This window comes from Sphaeramia orbicularis, chromosome 7, assembly GCF_902148855.1.
Source record: "Sphaeramia orbicularis chromosome 7, fSphaOr1.1, whole genome shotgun sequence".
Classification (NCBI taxonomy): domain Eukaryota; kingdom Metazoa; phylum Chordata; class Actinopteri; order Kurtiformes; family Apogonidae; genus Sphaeramia; species Sphaeramia orbicularis.
In genome coordinates, this window is record NC_043963.1 from 27,713,802 (window position 1) to 27,737,095 (window position 23,294).

Genomic DNA, 23,294 nt, shown 5'->3' on the forward strand with positions numbered 1-23,294 from the left:
ATAATTATGGATTTCCCAGAACTGGCTCAGGTTGATGCCTGTAGTAGAGACTTCTCGGAAATTGGATGGAGCTGGTCAGTTGACCCAATTTCACCAGGGTCAATGACATAAATGGAGGTAAGATTTCCCAGAATTTTTATGATGCTGGCCAGACTAATCTTTCTGGGACATTCATCCTTTAAGATCAATCCAACGACACATTTTTCCTCCATGATGAATAAGTTTGTTCAGGATTATGAATAGAATTCCCAAAATTAGGCTCCTCAAAGTTGGCCGAAAAGCAAATTTGCAAAATTATAAAAAAACCCAAAACATTAATTTTCAAAGGGCAGTATCTCCTAAACTATTACAGATATGACATTAAAATTTTGGATGTGTTCGTTTATCTGGTAGGTGAACAAGTATGAATTTTTTTTAATAATTTTCTGAGGGGGTCATGCAGGGCACTCTCTGAAATCTGGTTGATTTTTGGGATGGAATGACCCAAAAACATTAAAAAAAAAAAAAAAAAAAAAAAAGGCACACATGGCTTTAAAGAATTTGTTGCATATGAAAACAAACAGTAGAAGAGGGGAATGGATTAATGTACCGGCATCTCCTGTTTAGTCTGAACTGTGGATCAACAAATGATAAAGTTGATAAAGATAATAATATCTTAAAAAACAAACAAACAAACAAACAAACAAAAAAACATTACACCTTCATAAGCCCAATGATGAAACCCACCCATGTAGAAGAAAAGCTCCCATTTCAGCATCAAACTCCATCCTTTTCATTTTCTTTTTCTTAGTTGTTCTCATTCCATCTGGCCACTTTTTGACACTTTAATCAAAGTCCCCATGGTATTAGTTTTCCTCATCATGGGAGACCAGTAAAGTGACTCACTACTCCCTCTAGTGGTCACATAAATCCCCCAGACTGTTGCTATAAACAGATTCAGTTCATATCTGAAATCCAGTACATTTGCATCCATGGAATCACTTCACAGCTCTTTATTCTAATCACTCTAATGACTATTTTAGATCATTTTTTAGTATTTTAATGTAACTTACAAATACTACATACAGCCCCTTTAATTATTCTACTCTCTATTGGCTTAATATTCTTAATTTTCACAATGCATTTTAGCCTTTGAACTCAGGAGAATATACTGAAAATGAGCTCAACTTAACTTCTCTGACGGTTCCTTTCAGATAAAAAATATGCGCAAATAAATAATAAATGTTCTGTGCTGTCTTTCCAAATGCTTCCCACACTCTGAACCCTTGTAATTCATTCCAGTATCTTGATAAATTGCTTCAAACAGACAAAAATAAAAAGAAAAAAAGAAAAAATTGTTTATATTTTGTACCATGGTGGTTTTCATAATTGGCTTCTCTATAAAAGAAAACACATTATTTCTTTGGGATTAACTGTGCAAACTTTACAGCACATGCAGTACTTGTAGCTTTGGAACAAATCAAAAGTGAATTGAAAAGACCAATTGCATATTCAGAGATGCCAAAAAAAAAAGTTAGAAGCAAAGGTATGACATAGAAAAAAAAGCTAATTTGTAAAAGCAATGTTGTGCTTGGTTCCAAATGAGTGTTGGTGCAGAAGATGTGGGTAGTGCCAGTGCAACATTTGATACAAACTGTAATCAACGCATCTTGAAAAAGACCTTGTTTTAACTGAATAAAGTCTATATCTTTATTCAAGCAAAGCCCCCCCCCCCCCCCAGCTTTGCAGCCTATCTTTGTCTGCTGTAGAGAACAGCTGGGTAAGTTCTGTCTATGACACAAGATGTCTGGGAGGAAAATTTAATTACTTTTCCTTATTAGATACACAATTTTATTCAGCAACATTCTATCAAGAGTAGCTTCTCCCTCCCCAAAGCTCCCTCTCTCTCTTTCATTCTCTGTGTTGTTCTTTCTTTCTCTTTTTTTTTTTTTCATCATGCACAGGTTTTTTGCAGTTCCGTGGATCTTCTGAAATCTGCCAGCGTTTTCTTCTTTTTCCTGATCTCCTCCTTCTGTCCTAGCCCCAGGCACGATTTCTATCATGGATTTAAAGTCACATCTTCCTCCTTGTGTTTTAATTGTTAAGTCTCCTGTTTCTCAGTCCTGCCCACATCCATCAATACGCTCCAGCTCATTTCACAGCCAATTCGCCTTCTAAAACTCTAAATCGTGCAGAAGCCGGCGACAACTTCACTACTATTCAGAAAAAAAAAAAAAAAAATTAAATAAAAGAAACACCAGTCCCCTCAGACATGACTCTAAAAGTTCTTGAACTGAAACATCGTAGAACAAGGATTTAAAGTATTGAATTACAACAAACTTTTTTTTTTTTTTTACTTCCTACTTCCGTCCTCCTCCAGATCAAACCCTTCTGTCTCATCCACAGGTCGCTGTGGTACACCTGTCTGCACACCGTGGTAAATGGCTGGAACCTCCTTTTCCTGCCATGCTGGTCTACCGTGCTGACCTTCAGGCTGACAGGAAGGATGACAGGATGGGGCTGTTTGGGGCTGACCCCTGATCAGCACGTGGCTCTGTAGCGGCGGGGCATTCACTGCCACCAGAGCCAATTAACGTCCAGGCCTGCTGCTGCACGCCACAGACCAGAACCTTCCACAGGGTGAGTTTTTGCCCCTAATCTCTTAATACCTCAGCAGCACCTGCAAGGTGACCCAAAGCCACCACAAGATGGAACGCACTTACAGTACAACCACCGTAAAAACCAAGAAAACTCAGTCCTCACACTGGGATGGCAATGATCGTACACTCTAAAAAATAAGCTGGCTCAACGTAAAAAAATTGAGGCAACAGTTTCCATGAATGTTTTTAAGTTATTTCATCTTGGCCATAATTGCTTAAATGCCACAAAACTTCTCTAGTTAGGTAGACTCTATTACTTTAGTACAAACAACAGGATTTGCTTTGTACTATACAAGCTTAATTAAGTCGAACCAACTTAATTTAAATTGTGTAAAAACTACTCCCATTTAGTTATACTGACTTATTGTTTTACTTTCATTCTACTTAAAAATGTCCATACAAGTAGTTACCTTAATTTTTTGAGTTGGCCTAACTTATTTCTGTACATTAGAACAAATTCCACATAGAAATTCCAATTATATGATCATACCGCAAATTAATACTCTATGCATCTTAATTATTAGATCTTTCTGCATGTTAATATCTCATTTGTATACAATACTGTTGTCCTCATACTTTTACAAACAGTAAATTATATTTGTCAAACGCTGCGTAGTGATGTGACGTTCACGAACGAATCAAATCTTTTGAACGGCTCTTTGAAATGAACGATGGAAACTGAGTCTTCGTAAAGAGCCGTTCATTTTTTTTTTTTTTTTTTAAGGAGGGAGTGTCCGATTGCCTGTCAATTTAGCGTCATTGGGGAGGCATTGGGCAGGAGGAGTATGTTTGAGCAGAAAAAAAGAGTGCACTGTGCATATCTCATGGCAAGAAGTTAGCAAAATAACAACAGTTTGAAGTGTTAGGTTAGCATACTGGAGGAGGCGGAGCTGGAAGACTGGTCAAAACCCGAGGAAAGTTTGACAGTGAGTGAGTGAGCACCTGTGAGTAATGAGCCAAAGAAAAAGGAGGAGTATTTGGATGAAAAGATGGGCATACACACATTTATTGTTCTTGTTTTGAGGAGATTAAAATGTTATTTCATAAGAAAATGTTTTATTTTCTTCTTCATTTTTAGGTTACAGACTAGTCCACATAATGTAGCGTGATGTTTTTGGTCCAATTCCAGCATTTGCCTAATGTCACCTCTCATGTCATGTATTTAACCCACACATTTGAACTAACTATTCTTTTTTACGGTAAGATAATATTTACTGCCACGCCAATTAAACACCTTTAAAATGTCATGTCAGTCATCACATGTAGCCTATTTAGTCATTAAAACATTGGTGTTTCAAAATAATGGAACAAACATAAAAGAGCCAGTCTTTTGAACAGCTCTTTTTAGTGAACGGCTCCTGATTGAATGGCTCCCATCAAAGAGCCAAAAGTCCCATCACTATTATTTATACTCTATGCATCTTAATTATTAGATCCATCTGCATGTTAATATCTCATCTGTATACAATACTGTTGTCCCCATACTATTACAAACAGTAAATTATATTTGTCAAACGCTGAGGAGTTACATTGCACAATATAACTACAATCACCAATAAACAGGAAAGGGATGGTTTGTCCTGTGGCTCTGACTCATGGTGCAGTTCTATAAAAATACAAAAATAAACACAAAAAGGCCAATAAACATTAGCATGCAAACATTAACTCCAAATTAACACCAACACCACAACCCTGCTGAACCCCTGCACAGAAAATAACTAGTGATGTCAGATAATATCGGCCCACCAATATTATCGGCCTGATATTGGCATAAAAATGTAATATCAGTGAATATCGTTATCGTTCTTTTTGCCTTTTGTTAAAACCGATAAAATAATGCCTCGATTTCGCTGGCATTTACCGACACGTAATCGAAGCATTGTTTGTAGCTGAAAGAAATGTGCAGTTTTCATAATTGTACAGTAGAGTTGCTACACTGTAATCGACTCATGGAGGGAGGGAGAGAAAATAAATAAATATGGCATTTTTTCCACAACTTAAGTTGAAGTATGTGTTCTTTGCACAGACTGTTTACATTTTGAAAGCCTTGTCTCATTTGAGAATGCATCCAATGGGGCATCACAATAAAATTAGGCATGATGTGTTAATTCCATGACAGGAGATATGTGATGTTGCCTAAAATTAGTTTAATATCCCACATATATCGGCAGCGGTATCGGTAGATATCGAAATCGGAAATTAAGTGTTGGACAATATCAGCATATCGGTTTTTGGCAAAAAAGCCAATATTGGACATCCCTGAAAATAACACATTTTCAACAATATACCCAATACCCACAATGCAATGCGGCAAACACACCACAATATATACTACAATTTTAAATTAGAAAGGAGCAAAATGTGTTTTATTCAGTCCTTGAATAATTCAAACTACTGTTGCAGAAACAAAGCTAAATTCTATCAAGCCTTAAAATTTAGTAAAGTTCTGTGCAAAATTGTGTTTCTCCCTTTTCTTTCTGTGCTTCCCTCCATTTCTTGTGGTAGGCGTCGTCTGTCAGCAAAACATGTCCAGGCAGCTTTGTACTCAGCTTTTAGAGGAAGCTTACAAGATTTTAAAATTGTACTTACTTAATATACTTCTTTGTTAAGTTAAGGCAGACATGTCTGTTCAAAATCAATATGTTATTAAGTTAGGACTGTTTTCCTTGTTTTTCATTTAGACCAACTTAATAAAATGACTTATCAACTGATTTAAATGTGTACATGTAACAAGCTTCATTTTTTTAAGCACAAAAAGCTCTTGATTTTAAGCATAACTTACTAACCCCATGAGTCATTTTTTAGAGTGTAAAGAGACAGATGAGTCCCATGAATACACACAAAGCAACTAGTACTTGGTGAAATAACACTGCATTTACAAAACTATTTGTTCTTTCAATCTCTGAGGTAAAAATGACATATCTGAGGTTGAAATGATCTCAAGTTACAGAGAAAGAGCTGGAAAACCTTTCAGAACAATAAATCTGCCTGAGTGCCTGGCACCATCAGGGGCTCTCGACATTGACATTTTGATGAAAGTTGCTGTGTCAGAGAATAAATCTGACTCATAAAACCTAAATGGCTCATATATTTACAGGGTTTTGTCACAGATCACTGGCCATCGATGGCAAACACAATAAAACGAATCCACCAGAATATTTCTCATTTCCCTGTAAATCATTCTGTTTCTCAGACATCTGCCTGAATGATAACTGCAGCAGATGTGTCAGTATGAGGGAGCTTCTCCACTCCACTGGTCTGCTATAGATGAAAATGGATGACTATTATCAAGAGAAACCTCAGAGGTTGTAACTACGCAAACACGCCATATGCATCCCATCTTGATTTGAGCTAAAGGATTCACTTTGAAGATACACAGAGTGCCCTATTTGTGTTTCTTATTTTCACACTTTCTCATTGGATACAACCCATCCAAAGGAGCAATATCTGCTTTGTAAACATACTTTTCTTTGACAACAGATAGGAGGTTGAAGGCTTTTTTTCACTCAGGAGAGTAACGGGAAACTGATAAACAAATCAAGTTCAGCCCTTCAGACAGTCTGAAAAGCAATTTCTATTTCTGAGGAACATCCAGTGTCTCTCACCCTTTATATGTCTTTATTTCTTTTGGGTATGGTGCTTGTACACTCATAAACGGAAAAAATGTAATTTCACCAACTGTGGTGTATGAACAAATAGCATTTCACTGCATTTGGGAGTAACCAAGACCTCTACATGTAGTCTTTTGTGAAACATACAAAAAAAAGGATCCGTTTGTGAAATGAATCTTTCACCAGGTGTACAGGACAGTGTTTTGTTTGTGTCTTTTATGTTTTTAATCTAGGATCTGGGAGTGGAGTTTTGTAGCTTTCGCATTACTGACCCAAAAGCACAGTTTTGCCTTTTTCTAATTTCCTCGACTGTATAATGATAATTATCAGTCAATATTTAATATTCAGGCTGAATCTCCTGGTGTTTTATTATACTCCCTCTCTGTAATTTATTCTATGAATATATTTGTTTACAAACTCTCAGGATACCAAACACTAGAAATCAAAGAATCATTAGAGAGACATTTGGATATAAATTAGTACCTTTTCCCAAACTGTGCCACAAAATTGACGTTAATTACCTAATGGATTTCATTAAAAAAAACAACAGGCGCTGTTAAGGTCATCTTTGATGCTTCAAAGGGTAAAAATCACTATAAATGAAGCCATTTTCATGATTTTTACCAAAGCATTATTTACATTTTTTTAAAGAATCCAGATTGCTTTAGCAAAAGTCAGGAGAATTGGCTTTCATAACAAGACTCTGACTGGTTTTATTCTGTCTGATCATTTCATCTAACACTAGTGTGTGTGTGTGTGTGTGTAGGTGTGTGTGTGTGTGTGTGTGTGTGTGCTCTGCTGCCCAGTAGCCTGTGAATGTACCCTCAACAACCGTTAATCCAAATGAGGATGAATAATATATTCATCAGCCCATTAGAGGCTCCTGACAATGCATTAATAGTAGCTGATAAACCCCTCCTAATTCCATTTTTTTTCATAGCCGATAAAATCATGCCACTTGCTCATGGTAATTAATTACTGATATCTGGCAGATTGTAAGTGATGTCTAAGCCAAGGAGTTAAGTGTATCCAGTTTCTGTCATCTCATCTGCCATCCCTCTTTTAATTTAAAATGTAAAACCCAACTGCGAGGACAAGCAGTGAGATGCCGAGATTTTAAGTGTGCAGTTGTGATTAAGGAGACACTTGAGGACAAAGAGGTTTGTGGTATATAGCTCTCATTACACTATCACCCACAGATTTTCCATTAGTTTTTTTTTTTTTTTTTTCTATTTCATTTACAGCATTTAGATCTAATAAAATCAGGCTAAAGATACTAAGTATGTCTGGTATTGTGTCGTAAATCATTTCGCTCCTTCTAGGGCTCCTTCTAGGGCTCCTTCTAAGTCTCTGTAACTTCTGGATAAAGACTGTTATACACCACAGAAATGCACAGTGTGGTCTGGTCGCACAAATAGATCAGCTATAAATGCAGTGATTTATTTACAGTCAGTGAAATTCACTTACTGCTCAGTTTTGTTAACTGACCATGAAGTGACTACCTTGTGAATCCAGCAGGAATTACTGTATGTGATAATTCTTTGATGACAGTTAATGAGCATTTCATATTGCTTGGATCCTGCGCTGTTCCCTCATTCTTAATGTCTGTGATCAAATCTTTCAGCGCTGCCAGATGGATCCTGCAACTTACACTAACAAAGCCTGTATACTCTGTAACAAATGCTCACTTTAGATATGCCAAAGGAGTCATTTGGTGGAAACTAAAATGTGAACCAACATTAACCCTTTCATGCATGAATGATGATGATTTAGGCATGTTTTTTTCATGCCTAAAGAAAATTTTCTTATGAACCTTTTTTTCATGCATTTGATTTTTGAAGCAAAGAAACATGTATTTACTGATAGTGTGTAAAAACTATGAAATAAAAACATTTTTAATGCTTATTCTAGGGAATTCATTTCTCAGACAGGGGTAGTTGTTTCTTTACCTGCTTTACTAGTTTGTCTGATAAATGAATTATCTACAAAAATTATTTGTGGAAGCGAGTATGAACCTTTACCAGACATTTTTAATGCTACTAATCTGAAGTTTCTCACATTATAACATGCTAATACCAGTCATTACACACTTCATGGAGATAATATACAAAAAAAAAAAATCCAAAAAGGTGGTTTTTGACTAATTTTTAGGTAGTTTTAAGTGATTTTTAGGTGGTTTTTGGGTAAATTTTGGGTGGTTTTAAGGTGACTTTTAGGTGTTTTTTTGGGTAATTTTTAGGTGGTATTTACGTGGTTTTTAGGTGTTTTTTGGGTAATTTTTGGGTGGTTTTTAGTTGGTTTTTGAGTAATTTTTAGGTGGTTTTAGGTTAATTTTTGGATGAATTTGGTGATTTTTGAGTAGTAACTTATCATTTCTACATGGGAAAAAAAAAGACAACTTTAAAAAAAAAACAAAAAACTGTTAATTACAGACTTATAACAATAACAGCATTTGATTTACACTTAAACATGTTACTCTAGGTCAGGTTTATCAAGAACAGCGTAGTTACAGTGATAGTATAAATGTCAGTGTATTGGATGTTGCATAAGTGTCCACTGTGTTGGCTGATATGGAACTAAAACAACAAAACCCATGAATATACAAGAGAACAGCTGTAGAATAACTGTCCACTGTAGTGACCACTGTGCATGAAAGGGTTAATACTGACTTGATTAGCATGCAGATCTTACATCCTAATATTCTTGTCAAATTTGGTAAATGCAAAAACCTCAGGTTATCACACTCGCTACAAGAAAAACCTGTAGCGCTTCTGTTTCCTGATAATATTGGAAAATTGGAAAGGTGACTATACACTGGAGGGCACATCTTGCCAGGTTATGTAGGGAAAACTCACATCAATATGCTAACAATTACTGGTATGAATACTAATAAAATGTCGATGCACTGGGATCCATGTCAGAACTGGGATGCTGTCATTTTCTGGATCATTGTCTAAGTTTTCAAAGCGCCAGGGGCCCAGTCATTGATGCGCTGACATCGTGGGTCAATATGTGCAGAGTAAAACCCCTGATTGCTGTATATGATGAGTTTGGGGCTTCAGGGTTCTGAGCTCGACGCTTCTGAAACCCAAGTCAGTGAGCTGAAGGTCTCTTGAAACAATGGTTTTGTTAACGGCTTCTTGAGTCTTGTGCTGAGGGTTGTGGCTGCGCTATTGTCATGCTAACAGACTGGGGAACTCAGAGGCAGGATGTTCCAGGTTTTGAGGCTAGATGTGTGAGTGCAGTTGGCAGGATAGAAAGATGAGTTTGATTTTCATCCATAGCCCCAGTAGGCCAGGGCAAGACACAGAGCAACAGACGGTAAGGGAAACTAGTCACACTGTATAAAGGAAAGACAGAAACCAAAACTCAAGTAAGAAGTGTGGCTCACACAAATTCTGGAGAAAATGTTATAGGGTGAGATCTGTGCAATCTGTTGCATGGGACAAAGCCATAGTTGTGGTGATTGGTTTTTAAATGAGTTCAGAACTACAGATGCCTGAAGTTAAAGAATTTGCAGAGTCATGAGTTAAGTTTCCATGTTTGCAGAATGAAACACCCAAGAGACATGAAGCAAACGTCCAGCACAAAATGAGTGGTTTTCATTGGAGGTGCTTGTGCTCTGCTTAGACAGGAAGAAGGAAACTAACTCAAGGGCAAAATGGATGTATATAAGGAAGTTCATAGCAGTGTTTTTTAACTTTGGGGTTTCCTGGAATTCAAATGGGGTTGCCTGAAATTTCTAGTAATTGATAAAAATAATAAAAACTTACTAATAAAAAAAAATATGTGGTGAGTTGAGAGAGATAATCCCAATCCATAAAAGACATGACAAACTCTGAAGCTGAAACTGAAACACTGTGGTACTGTTTATCTTTCAAATGTTCATTGTGGTCAGTTTCAGATGTTGCAGCTCTTTCATAATTCATAGTTTGAGTTCTTGTTTGTTCAGTATTAATTGTCAGCCTTGTAAATCCAAACTGGTCTGACTGTACATATCCTGACCAAGGAAAATAAAATTCTCACTTTGTGCAGTAATCTACACCTGGCTTTTCTGCCTCTGTTCATAATAATATACATTATATAGACTAAATGTCATCTAAAATTAATATTTATTTGCAACATAGTATAGCAAACTATCACATGATAAAAAAAAAAAAAAAAAAAAAAAAGTAATTTTAGCAAAAAACATGCAAATCCATTTGGAATGTCTGGTGTCGCCAGAAATTTGTGATGTTAAAGTGGGGTCACAAGCCAAAAAAGGTTGGGAACCACTGGATTACACAGTACACTTGTAGATTCAATCAGATTTAAAGAGACTCTATAGGCTGAATGCAGTGGTGGCTGCTCGTCTTTCAGAGAGGGGGAGCTTACATCAAAAAAAAGAAGTCAAGTTATTTAAACATAAATTTGTCCCTCCATTCCTTTTTAAGAAAATGGTCAGTGACCTTATTGTACCAACTAAACAAGAAAACACTGAAATTATGTTAAATTGAAACAAGGAAGTACAATGAGTGTGTTTTATTTACAGTGCAAGAAATGAACAAGTAATTTCGTAGTGGTTTCTCTCTTGATTTCACAGCAGAATGTGTGACTGTATTAAACTGAACTGTGTCAGTGAAGGAGTAGATCTGAAAATAGCTGTCAATCAAACGGGATTCAGCCTTTCGACTGATCCTCCAATCAGCACGTGGAAGCCTGGCATCCAGCCCAGCCAAGCTCCGCCCACAGCTCCATTCACCCCCAGAGATGCCAGGCGTCTGGGGGCGGGACAACATTGTGGCATTTATCCAATTACCGTCCAGTTTTGAGGCAATGAAAAAAACTGTTCCACTCAGTCCCATTGAAGTGCATGGACACCGAGCTTCTACGGGCAAATGCACTGAGCAGAGATCGTATGAGAAAACAGTGCAACGGAAATGGATGAGAAGGGAACAACATCGAATCCGTTGATTTGTGATAAAGCTGTTTCTGAACGAACTCATCTGTGAGATGAATGTGTTCTAACACATTTGTAGTCAATGAAATGTCAACACAACCGAACATATTTAACCATTTAATTTTCGTAATTTTTCGTAATTCCCTTGCAGTCTATGAGAAATCACCTCTGGCTGAATGTCAAACTGAAAACACTTGAGGTTTTCCCAAGCAGGCTGGAATTTATTCTTTTTCATGCAACACATCAGGCAAAAAAAGCAAAATGCAATGTCAGAATGCGTCATGAGGTCAACACGCAGACGAACGAGCACAAGTGAGGACAGATTTACAGCTGATGAATTCAGACACCGTGTCTGTTACTGAGTATTTAACATGATGGTTGAACTGTAATGGTGTGAGCAGTAATCTCCCGAGATTCATTAGAACTGATAATTACTTTGGTTCAATAACACCCAAGGATTATGAGGCCATTTTACACAACCGATTGTTGTAGATAATGCCCACATACATCCTGCCAAACAATTTAAAGTGTAGTTTTATCTGTATTAAGATGACATAAAACAGCTCTCATGGTCACTTCAATGACCATATCTAGTCTCATTTAATATTTATAGGGGTACAGAGTGTGAAGTACGTTTCTGTCTCATTCATCACCTGAATAACACAGGCTTCGTACAATATTTCACATTGCCAAGATCGGGATTTATTTGATAGCGATTCATACTGTATGCTGCATGGGGTTTCTTCTGTTTTTATATTTAGTGTGGATATTAGGGGAGGAAGGTTTCTCCTACATACAATAAAAGGAACACAGCGTCAGAACCACTTCAGTTTATTGTAGACATTTCTTTCTACATTCCTCTTCATCAAACAATGAACTCAAAAGTCTTGCATTGATTCTTTTGTGTCAAGGGCAAATGGTGCATCTAACTGTGCAGGGACAAAGCACCCAGCATGCTTCACAAAGGAGGCCTATATAGTCTCCCAGCATGCACCTGTCCATCTATGTCTTGCACACAGCTTGATGGTTGGACGCCACCTTCGGAGAAAGGAAGATACAGCTCTGTGTTGTTCCTTTCCTGCATGATATGTGAAAAAATACAGAGAGGACAAAGAAAGAGAAAAACCAGCTGAAAAACTTGATCAAGGTAATTTCCTGTGAGATGAAAATTCTTCAAATGTCTTCATCTATTTCTGTCACTTGGGCCACAAAATAACATCACAGCTGTGATATCTACAGGGTGGGGAAGCAAAATTTACAATGAACATTTAGTTGTTTTTTCTCAGCAGGCACTACGTCAATTGTTTTGAAACCAAACATATATTGATGTCATAATCATACCTAACACTATTATCCATACCTTTTCAGAAACTTTTGCCCATATGAGTAATCAGGAAAGCAAACGTCAAAGAGTGTGTGATTTGCTGAATGCACTCGTCACACCAAAGGAGATTTCAAAAATAGTTGGAGTGTCCATAAAGACTGTTTAGAATGGAAAGAAGAGAATGACTATGAGCAAAACTATTACGAGAAAGTCTGGAAGTGGAGGAAGCAACAAAAAACGTACCAAAGCTTTTATTAAAGCTCTCAAATCCAAAATCCTAAAGGATCCAACCAAATCCATGAGAAAAATGGCAATTGAACTTGAGGCAGACAACAAGACCGTTAGAAATGCAGTAAAATATGATTTGAAGATTTAAATTCTCATGACTTTCAATAAACTAATTGGTCATACACTGTCTTTCAATCCCTGCCTCAAAATATTGTAAATTTTGCTTCCCCACCCTGTAATCATAAATGTTCATGACACATCGGAATTACTAACAATGTCCTATAAGACGAAAACAGAGCAGTATTATAGTGGTGTGTGTATATATACATACTTTGGTCCTCTGGATGGAAATATGAGGACAAAAAAACCAAGACAGAACAGTTGTTTCAAGCTGTTTTTTTGAAACTGAATGTGTTTAATAAACATGTTAAGTGCATATATATTCCCTTCTTTCATGAGTCTGTTGGCTCATGCAAAATGAAACGCAATTAATAGATTAAAATTTAATGATATTTAATCGTGATTAATCGAAATTAATCCACAGCAACCCTGTAATTAATCTGGTAAAATTTTTTTAATTATAATAATAATAATGGATTGGATTTATATAGCGCCTTTCTAGACACCCAAAGCACTTTACATTATTGACCCATATTCATTCGCGCTCACATTCACACTCTGGTGGTGGTAAACTACATCTGTAGCCACAGCTGCCCTGGGGCAGACTGACAGAAGCGTGGCTGCCATTTTGCACCTACGGCCCCTCCGACCACCACCGAACATTCATACACCAGTGTGGGTGGCACTGGAGGCAAGGAGGGTGAAGTGTCTTGCCCAAGGACACAACGGACTGACTAGGACAGAGCGGGATTCGAACCGCCAACCCTTCGGTTATTGGATGACCCGCTCTACCAACTGAGCCATGGCAGCGCCTATCTATCTCTCTATCTCTCTATCTCTCTATCTCTCCATCTCTCTATCTATTTATCTCTCTATCTATTTATCTCTCTATCTCTCTCTCTCTCTATCTCTCTCTCTATCTCTCTCTCTCTCTCTAAACATCTTTGAGCCCTTATTTAGTCATTAAATGCTTTTTATTTAACTTTTTCTAAAAATCAATTTAATCCAAACTGAAGGCTCATACAAGTCATTTTGCATATTTCAGTAAATTGTCACTCCTTAAATAAAATAAACACCTTCTGTTCACCCCAGTTATTCCCATAAGTAACCCATGCATTCTTTAACTATTTGCAAAATTTGCTAAATCTTTAGATTTAAACTAAAGCATCCTTTAACCCTCAAAGACCAAAACAGACACTGACCAAAAGCATCTACTGATCAAAAGTGTTAAATAACTTTGGAACCACTAATCTTATCTAGACATAAATAATTCAGGTAAAATACAGTTTCTCACCTTTTCACTGATGTCACATATAATCAATTTCAACACTCAGAGGCTCTGTCGTGAATGTGGAAACTCCATTTTCTGCAACATTCAATGTAATAAAACAGTGTCATTTGACAAACAGAAGTGGTTATAAGTGCTTGTTTTTATGTTCAACTAATGATATATTTTGTTGAAAAAAATCACTTCTGCTTCAATTTTTTTCTGCTATAATAACCTCCATGGTCACGACGATAAATATAGGACCATACTTGCTTTTAAGAGAAGACTGGTTTTATTTGTCATATGTACAGTGAAATATTTTTTCTCACCTACAGCCAATAGTACAATATAAATCACACAAGATAAGAATATAGAAATATAAATGTACAGTATAGGCAAACTTAAAGAAGGTACGTCTATTATATACATACATTTGACTGTATTGCAGCTGTATTGATGAGGTGCATGGTACAGTGTCCTCTTTGGGCAGATGGATGCTTGGGGGTAAAAACTCTTCTTCAGCCTCTCAGTTTAAGTTAGTTACTTTAGTTTTATTTCAAGCACAGAATCATCAGATCAAGGTTATAGTAGTTTGGGATTTTTCATTATAGTTTAGTTTTATTTAGTTTTGACTTTTTTTCCTCTAATTTAGTTAGATTTAATTAGTTCTTAGAGCAGGTTTGCTAGTTTATATTAATTTTCATTTTTTTGTAAATGCTTAGTTTTAGTTTAGTTTTCGTATTAATTTTACTTTTGTTGTATCTTTTATCTTCTTCGCCATCGTATTCAAATAAATCCCAGACAGGACTCTGCTTCTTTCTCCCAACTTTAGCCTGCATGTTTCCGGGTAGAGTGGGGACCAGAAGACAATTATAAACAAGTGACTGTGAAGTTCCATATGGTGCCGCTAGCTAAAATTGCTAGAGCGAAATAAATCTCTTTCGTATCAATTCAACATTGACAAAGACGAAAACGAAGGGAATTTTTTCCATAATTTTTATACGTTTTAGTTAGTTTTGTAAGCACACAATACAGTTTCAGTTATTGTTTTTTTCTTTTAATTATGGTTTTTATTTATTTCAGTTAACGAAAATGTTTTTTCAATTCTAGTTTTTGACATTTCGTTAGTTTTCATTAACGATAATAACCTTGCATCAGATAACAAAGAACCATTAAACATGATTACACAAAATTTTCCAGCCCTTGAAAAGGAGTAGGAAGAAGTATAATTTACAGACTCCCACCCCCTTTTTACAAGCTAATAATTAAACTAATTCTGCTTCCTTTGCTTAAGTCCTCAAACAGTTGAAACAATGACCAGGGCTGTTTCAGGATGATCTTACCCTTAACCTGCAACATTTCATCACTGAAAAAAGTGGAGGATAAAATAATAAACACTGACAAATGCCTTAGGAAAGTTAGATGTAGAAAAATATTCTTTAAAAGTCAAAAAGTCAACATAGTTCTCGGTATTTAAGGGTTAAACTGTGACTCATTTCCACCACTGAGGTATGCTGACGCACTTTGTTATGGTGCCACAGCTCTAAAGAGCCTGTTCCAGTTTCTTAGAGATGCAACACTCCCATTAATAGTGAAATGGCTGTCAGCAAAGTCAGTTATACACATTTACTGATGTATATGGTGAAAGAAACATCATACAACTTCAAGCATACGGCTGCACCCACACCCACGGCCATTGATCAGGGGTGTTAACCTACACAGCTGTGGGGGGGGGGCATGGGAAGTTAAGATTTTTTTTTAAGTATTTTTTTTTCCAGTTCAACGAAATTACATGATAAATATCAACCTATATGCAAACTTCACGCGTTAGATTTTATAAATTGGTATATTATTGTCTTCCAAAAAAATAAAGACTGCTGTCACGACTGTGTGAACAGCCCTTAAGAAAATCGCAAAATGGTTCACTCCACACAGAGTTTGAGAAACTCGCTTGTTAGGCTATGAAAGCACATTAGCAAGAGCATTGGACTTTAAAGACCTCATCAGGGATTTTGCCAGTAAGAAGACCCGTCAGTGGGCATTTTCTGTAGAGTAAACTGGAATGTATAGAATTGTGCTATTTTTATTGTTGGAATATTTGTTCAAATCTGTTTGTTTTTGCCTTTTTTGTATCTTTACAGGAGAATGACTATTGAGTCATGTTTTGTTTGGTTTCCTTTTCTGAAATATTATTATAGGCTATTGAAAAATTTGGCCCATTCTTGTTCACTCAGGAAATATACTGAACAACAAAAGAAACGCAAGTTTTGGTCGTTGATTTAGGCAAGAGTTCAGCTGTCCTGTTGAGTTGTCAACTGAGATACATATTACAATAAGTGAGTTGTAACCATTGGAGCGTGCGTTTGCAGGCAAACACGACCACGAGTGGTGTTGAGCACGTGTACAAAGTATCGGAGGTGCGGTACGTTTTGAGTGATATGGTAGTGGGAGCAACAAATGGGAGTGGCAATTCCCTTTGTTTATCCGGGGCCTATAAAAAGAAATGGTAAGATTCAAACGATAATCTGAGAGAACGCGCCATTGGTATGCTTGATGCTGGTTTAACGGCTCACAACGTTGCCAGACGTCTGCAAGTGCATGAGTCCACCATCAATAGGCTGAGGACACGATTCCGTGACGCAGGGACAACTCAGGACAGACCAAGATCCGGAAGACCACATGTGACCACCCGTAATCAGGATCGCCATATTCGCTTGGCCCATCTCCGTGACCGTCAACTCAGTGCTCATGGACAGCAAGACAGACCCACTGTAAATTTCACAGCTGGATATAAATATCTCATATGAAACCAATATTCATAATAAAACTCCCATATAAACCAATACTGAAACATACTTGCGTTTCTTTTGTTGTTCAGTATATAATGGGTAAATACAGTCTTGCGTGGTTGTGTTTTCTTATACAGTAGCTTAAGCAGACTTGTGAATTATGGTTAAATCATAATGTTAGCCCAGTGATATAGCCAATGTGTTGGTGGGTAAGGCCCTTGGCAGATGGGTGGATGTGTGTGTATATGTGTGTTGGGGGGGTTTCAGGGGGCCCATCGGGACTTTTTGTGTATGGGCCCAGAATTTGGTGCTACGGCCCTGCCCACACCAGTGTTTATTATCAAATCCAAAACCTTCTCGTTGCTGTGAATTGAACAGTGAGATTGACTGTATTACTGCGCCACATTTATATTCTAGTCCGGTGTCATTTTGTTAGCTAGGAAACTCAACTGACTGCCGTTTAATTTTCTTAACTGACGAATACCACGCTTTCTTACATGTCATGTTCACTCGGGTGATTGAATGCAAATTATTTAATCAAACACTGCTACAGTGGTAGGAAGACTGATATGTGCACCTTAGGTTTTCATCAGTATCGCAGCTGACATGCCCTACCATTTTGAGAACAGTGATTACAGTAAAACGTTGAAAGGTTGACAGCCAAAACAGACAATTATATTAACTGGCCCCTGGCCCTCTGTCAGCTCTCAAGCGTGGCCCTCAGGCTAAACTGTTTGAGAATCTCAGGTGAAATAAAGGAAGAATGGATGCCCTGATTAAAACTGCAAGAGTCTGGAGAACATGTTTGTATGTGTGTCTAAATAATTCCCCTCTACATTTTATTGTAGTGCGATGCGTACCGTTCAGCTGTCAACGGCTTTATCATTTTGGAGTTCAAGTGAATACCTTAGCATAGTTCAGCGCTTATAATAAATCATCTGTCAATTATTGGGACCTAGAAGATACTTTGTTTGCCCTTATATCTCATTTAAAAGTCCTCAAATGCGGCATGTCTCTCCATACTCCCTGGATCACACCCCGCAACAAGTAATTGGGGGACTGGTTAGAGCTCTGTGTTGGTTCTCCGGAATCAGCGACAATGCAAGTAGTCTACCAGACTCCCACGCTTGATCAATTAATTATGACCTTGAGAGCTGAGTGGGAGCTGAGACCAACTGAAGGCTGACTCATGTGTCTTGTTTCCTTGTTAAAGTGATATATCTGCAGGTTAACATCACTCTGTGGACACACTGTTTTGGTTTGAGGACTCAGCGTGTGGAAAGATTCACGAGGAAAGCAGCGATGAGACATTGAGACGCGTACTATAGAACTGCTATGAGCTAATTCCTCTGTTGTGAAGCTATTCTTTGTTATTTGCTCTGAAGCCTTACATTCAACATCAGCCGCAATTTTACTCCAGGTTATGACACCATTCAGCAATCTGACAATCATAGGCCGATTTGACTTCGGCGATTTACTTGTGTTATTCAGCTGATGATCAAAGAAGAAGTTAAAGGGTGAGCTTTGTAATGCCTTCAATAGGGGCTACTGCTCACAGCTGATTTCCCACCTCCATTATTTCATTGATCAGTTCTCTGTGTCGAACATCACTCTGGTAGATGTGGCTGTACACGACTCTGCCTTATTTCTGTTTTGTTGGACTGAGTCACACTAAAAGCTCTATGTTGTAGCTTGTAAATGACAGCAGCAGTATGAACGGCACTTCTTTGCAAGTGCGATATAAAAGTGTCAAAAGAAAAAAAGTCAAGCAATGCCCACTATCCTTAATTAACAGTCTTTCTGTCACGAGCAACATACCATTTGTTACCAGAGTCGTCTGAATCAAAGAGGAAAGACATAGTGTCACACTGAGAGATGTTGTGCTGCCATATGTTAGGTTTTTACAATGTGGTTTTGCTGCAACATAAGCACATGAATTATGGATCTTGTTTTGTTTTCTGCTGTGCATGATTAATTGATATAAAGTGGTGAGGTGTACATTTAAATTCAGCATATTGATTAATTTCTATTTTGATTTGTTACTGTGGAAATGCCAAGTTGTTTTACTTTGTTGCTCAATTTTATAGACAAATGTAGACAAATGTTGATCAATAAGTGCTGGGAAAAAAAGCAGGGAAGGAAATGTTAACTCCTACATTTTTAATTAATTTTTTTTTAGTTGAGCTTTTATAGATGTTGACAGTAAACATGCAACACTGGAATTCTGAATACAATAGAAAACACCATGGACTTGTAGCAGTTATTAATAATAATAGAATTATAGAATTAATAGAACAGTATAGTATAGTATTTAAGTTAACACCATGCACTTGTAGCAGTTATTAATAGTACAGTATAGTATAATATAGTATACTATGCTATACTATACTATGTATAGTATAGCATAGTGTACTATGAATAGTATTTAAGTTAACACCATGTACTTGTAGCAGTTATTAAGAGTACATTATATCATAGTATAGTATTACACTATATTACACTAGTATAGTATATATACTAGTATACACTAGTATAGTATATATACACTAGTATTACACAGTATACACTATGTACTTGTAGTAGTCAAGACTATAGTACAGTATTTAAGTTAACACCATGTGTTTGTAGCAGTTATTAATAGTATAGTATAGTATTTAAGTTAACACCGTGTACTTGTAGCAGCTATTTATAGTATAATATAGTATAGTACAGTATTTAAGTTAACACCATGTGTTGTAGCAGTTATTAATAGAATAGTATAATATATTATAGTACAGTATTTAAGTTAACACCGTGTGTTTGTAGCAGTTATTGATAGTATAGTATAGTATAGTATTTAAGTTAATACCATGGACTTGTAGCAGTTATTAATAGTGTAGTATAATATAGTACAGTATTTAAGTTAACACTATGTATTTGTAGCAGTTATTAATAGTACAGTATAGTATTTAAGTTAATACCATGTACTTGTAGCAGTTATTAATAGTATAGTATAGTATAGTATTTAAGTTAACACCATGTGTTTGTAGCAGTTATTAATAGTATAGTATAGTATTTAAGTTAATACCATGTACTTGTAGCAGTTATTAATAGTATAGTATAGTATAGTGTAGTATTTAAGTTAACACTATGTACTTGTAGCAGTTATTAATAGTACAGTATAGTATAGTATAGTATAGTATTTAAGTTAACACCATGTACTTGTAGCAGTTATTAATTGTATAGTAATACTATTTAAATTAACACCATGTACCTGGAGCAGTTATTTATAGTATAGTATTTTTGTTAACACCATGTACTTGGAGCAGTTGGTATAGTATAGTATAGTATAGTATAGTATAGTATAGTATAGTATAGTATAGTATAGTATTTAAATTAACACTATGTACCTGGAGCAGTTATTAATAGTATAGTATAGTATTTAAATTAACACCATGTACCTGGAGCAGTTATTTAAAGTATAGTATAGTATAGTATAGTATAGTATAGTATAGTATAGTATAGTATAGTATAGTATTTTTTATTTTAAGTGAACCTGAGGGTCCAGTGAAAAGAAACCCATTCCTTTTCCCCTTTTTATGCATTTGCTTCAAAACGTTGATAAAAATTGCTGCAGTGGTTTTTGCATCATGTTGCAGAGACAGATGAACTAGCAAATGGAGTGATTGCATCTTTGTTGCAAGGGTATCTTTACTGAAACTACTTTCCCATTCTATTTATCCCAGTGTCATGTGTGTATCAAGTGGTCTGGATCAGCCTCATTGGCTGTTTCTCCAGTTGTAACTCATGATACTACAGAGAGAAAACTAAACCTGCTGTCCAAAAGCATGTCCCCCATAGACCACAGTGATAAAAGAGTCAAACTACAGAGAGGAGAACTACAACAGCAAAAAAGACTATTACACTTTTTACAATCAGTTTTTTCTGTCTTAACTGTTTAGTGTATGTGCTTAATCTAAACAATCTAAATAGATTTGGCAGGCAGAGGCAGGTTTAGGTGGGGGCAGTGGGTGAAACACTAGACTGGGTATGTGCAGTTGGCTGTGTATCAGCCACAGTGAAATGATACAGAAGCCAGAAACAGTGGCTAACTTTACACTAGAAAGAACAGGTGCCCTTTTAGAGTCCAGTTCTAGTAAGTGGTGCCAGGCACAACAAACCCCATCCCTCACACATATTGTAGCTTATTTTGACATGGATCCAGCTGATGTCATCATGTTTGTGCGTGTGCTGATGTCAGCATGTCAATTGCCTCTATATTATGTGCCAAGTTTGAAGAAAATTAAAACAAAAGTGATGTTTTTATAGACGTGAAATTTTGCCAATTATAAGTAAATGGGGGGGGGGGGGGGGGGGGGGGGGGATTAAAAAATTCATAAAAAATTTGAACTTTGACCTGCTTTTCCCAAAATATAACCACATCTATTCTGGGTCACTGGCAATCTACAAACCAAATTTAATATGAATTCAACCAACAGTTCTGCTGCTACAGACATTTAAAATTCTGCCCATTATAAGTAAACAGGGAAAAAAAAGATTTTAAAAAATTCATAAAAACTTTGACCTACTTTTCCTAAAATGTAATGACATCTATTCTGCATTATTGGCAATCTATAAACCCAATGTGAAATTAATTCACCCAATAGTTTTGCTGCTACAGACATTTTAAATGTCTATGATAAGGAAATAAGGGGAAAAAAAAGATTTTAAAAATTTCATAAAAAATGTAAACTTTGACCCATTTTTCCCAAAATGTAATCTGATCTCTTTTGGGTCACTGGCAACCTATAAATCAAATTTGGTATGAATTTAACCAAAAACAACACCCCTTGCCTCCCTTTTGGGGGGCGGGGTAACAATACATCCTGTAGTAAAATGGGCTGCTCGGTGGGGTCGTGTTTAGCACTTCCACCTAGTAGGTACCAGGTTCGAGTCAGTCAGACCGAGGACTTTCTGTGTTGAGTTTACTTGTTCTGTCTGTGTCATGTGGGTTTGATCGGGGTCCCTCGACATTAAAGACATACGGTGTAATTCTCCGTGGTGCTGCTGCTGAAGATCTGGAGTTGGTCCCTGAGCGCCTTCAGTAACAGCTCACTGCTCCCACTGTGTGCTATAAGCTAATGTTAATACAAGGTAGTGTGTGTGTGTGTGTGTGTGTGTGTGTGTGTGTGCACTAAGATGGGTAAAATGCAGGGATCGAATTACCCCTAGAGGGAAAATAAAGGGAGTTAACCTTAAAATGTGTTCATTAGTGAGCTTTACAGTTGGCAGGGTTAGTGTAATTTTACCTCCATTCTGAGTCCACCCCCTGCATGGTTCTGGTTCTGGTTCTGAAAGTTACTATAAAGTTGGAGGATGGCTCAGACAGATGTGTGAAGTGACACGATGTGTGAGATGAGCACTTTGATGGGCAGAGACTGTGTAAAGACTGAGCAAAAGCTGAGACCAGTCTAGATACCCAAGGACATTAAGACAACCCAATTTTCCTAAATATTTGGGACTGATATGAGTGGTGAGACTAGGCTTGTTGACAACGTGTAGGCAGAATGAGTCATGATCATGTCGACAAAGCAAAATAAAGTTTCTTTTAACCCTTTATCAGGCAAGTGACTATTTTTTGGTAATTTCGGCACATATTACAAGTTACAAGACAGTGACAGCAACAGTTCCAGTGAGGACAGTGAAGGCGACAATCTCAGGTCCAATGTGGTCTACAGGGTCTGCAAGGTCCACCTTTGCATGAACAGGGAATGTACCTGCTTTGTTAGGTACCATGAAGTAATGAAGTAATGAATGGTTGAATGAATGAATGGTTTATTTTTGGTTTGTACAGTAATCACCACACACAGTACAACAACCACAAAAAACACAAAAACCAAAAAAAAGGAATAGGCCAGTGTGGTGTCAAAAAATCAGTATTACAATCAAAAGTATTCCTTTTATATACACATGATCAAAAAAAAAATATTCAAAAAGTACTCATTTGCATGCCAAAAGTTAAATTACAGTACAATGTGATGGTTGTAACAGAGTGGTTGACTTTTTTTCCTGGGAGACCCACAAAAAGAACAAAACGAGCAGCCATTGAAGGAACACGTGAATTTATGCAAAGTTACAAAACGGGGCGGGCAGAAAGAACATGTGAGCTCATGGAAAGTTCCGAAAAACGTGGAGTGCAAAAAAAACACACGTGAGTGGAAATTTTTGAGCATTCTGGGAGGTACCTAACATTTTCCGAGAAAGTTACATATTTATATATGGTAATCAAATACTAGGAATTAGATAAATATGTATATGTTTGACCAATCCTGACCGACACCAAAGAAACCTCACCCTATCAGGGACAAGCTGAATAGGAGGGTTTCCAACGTGACTAG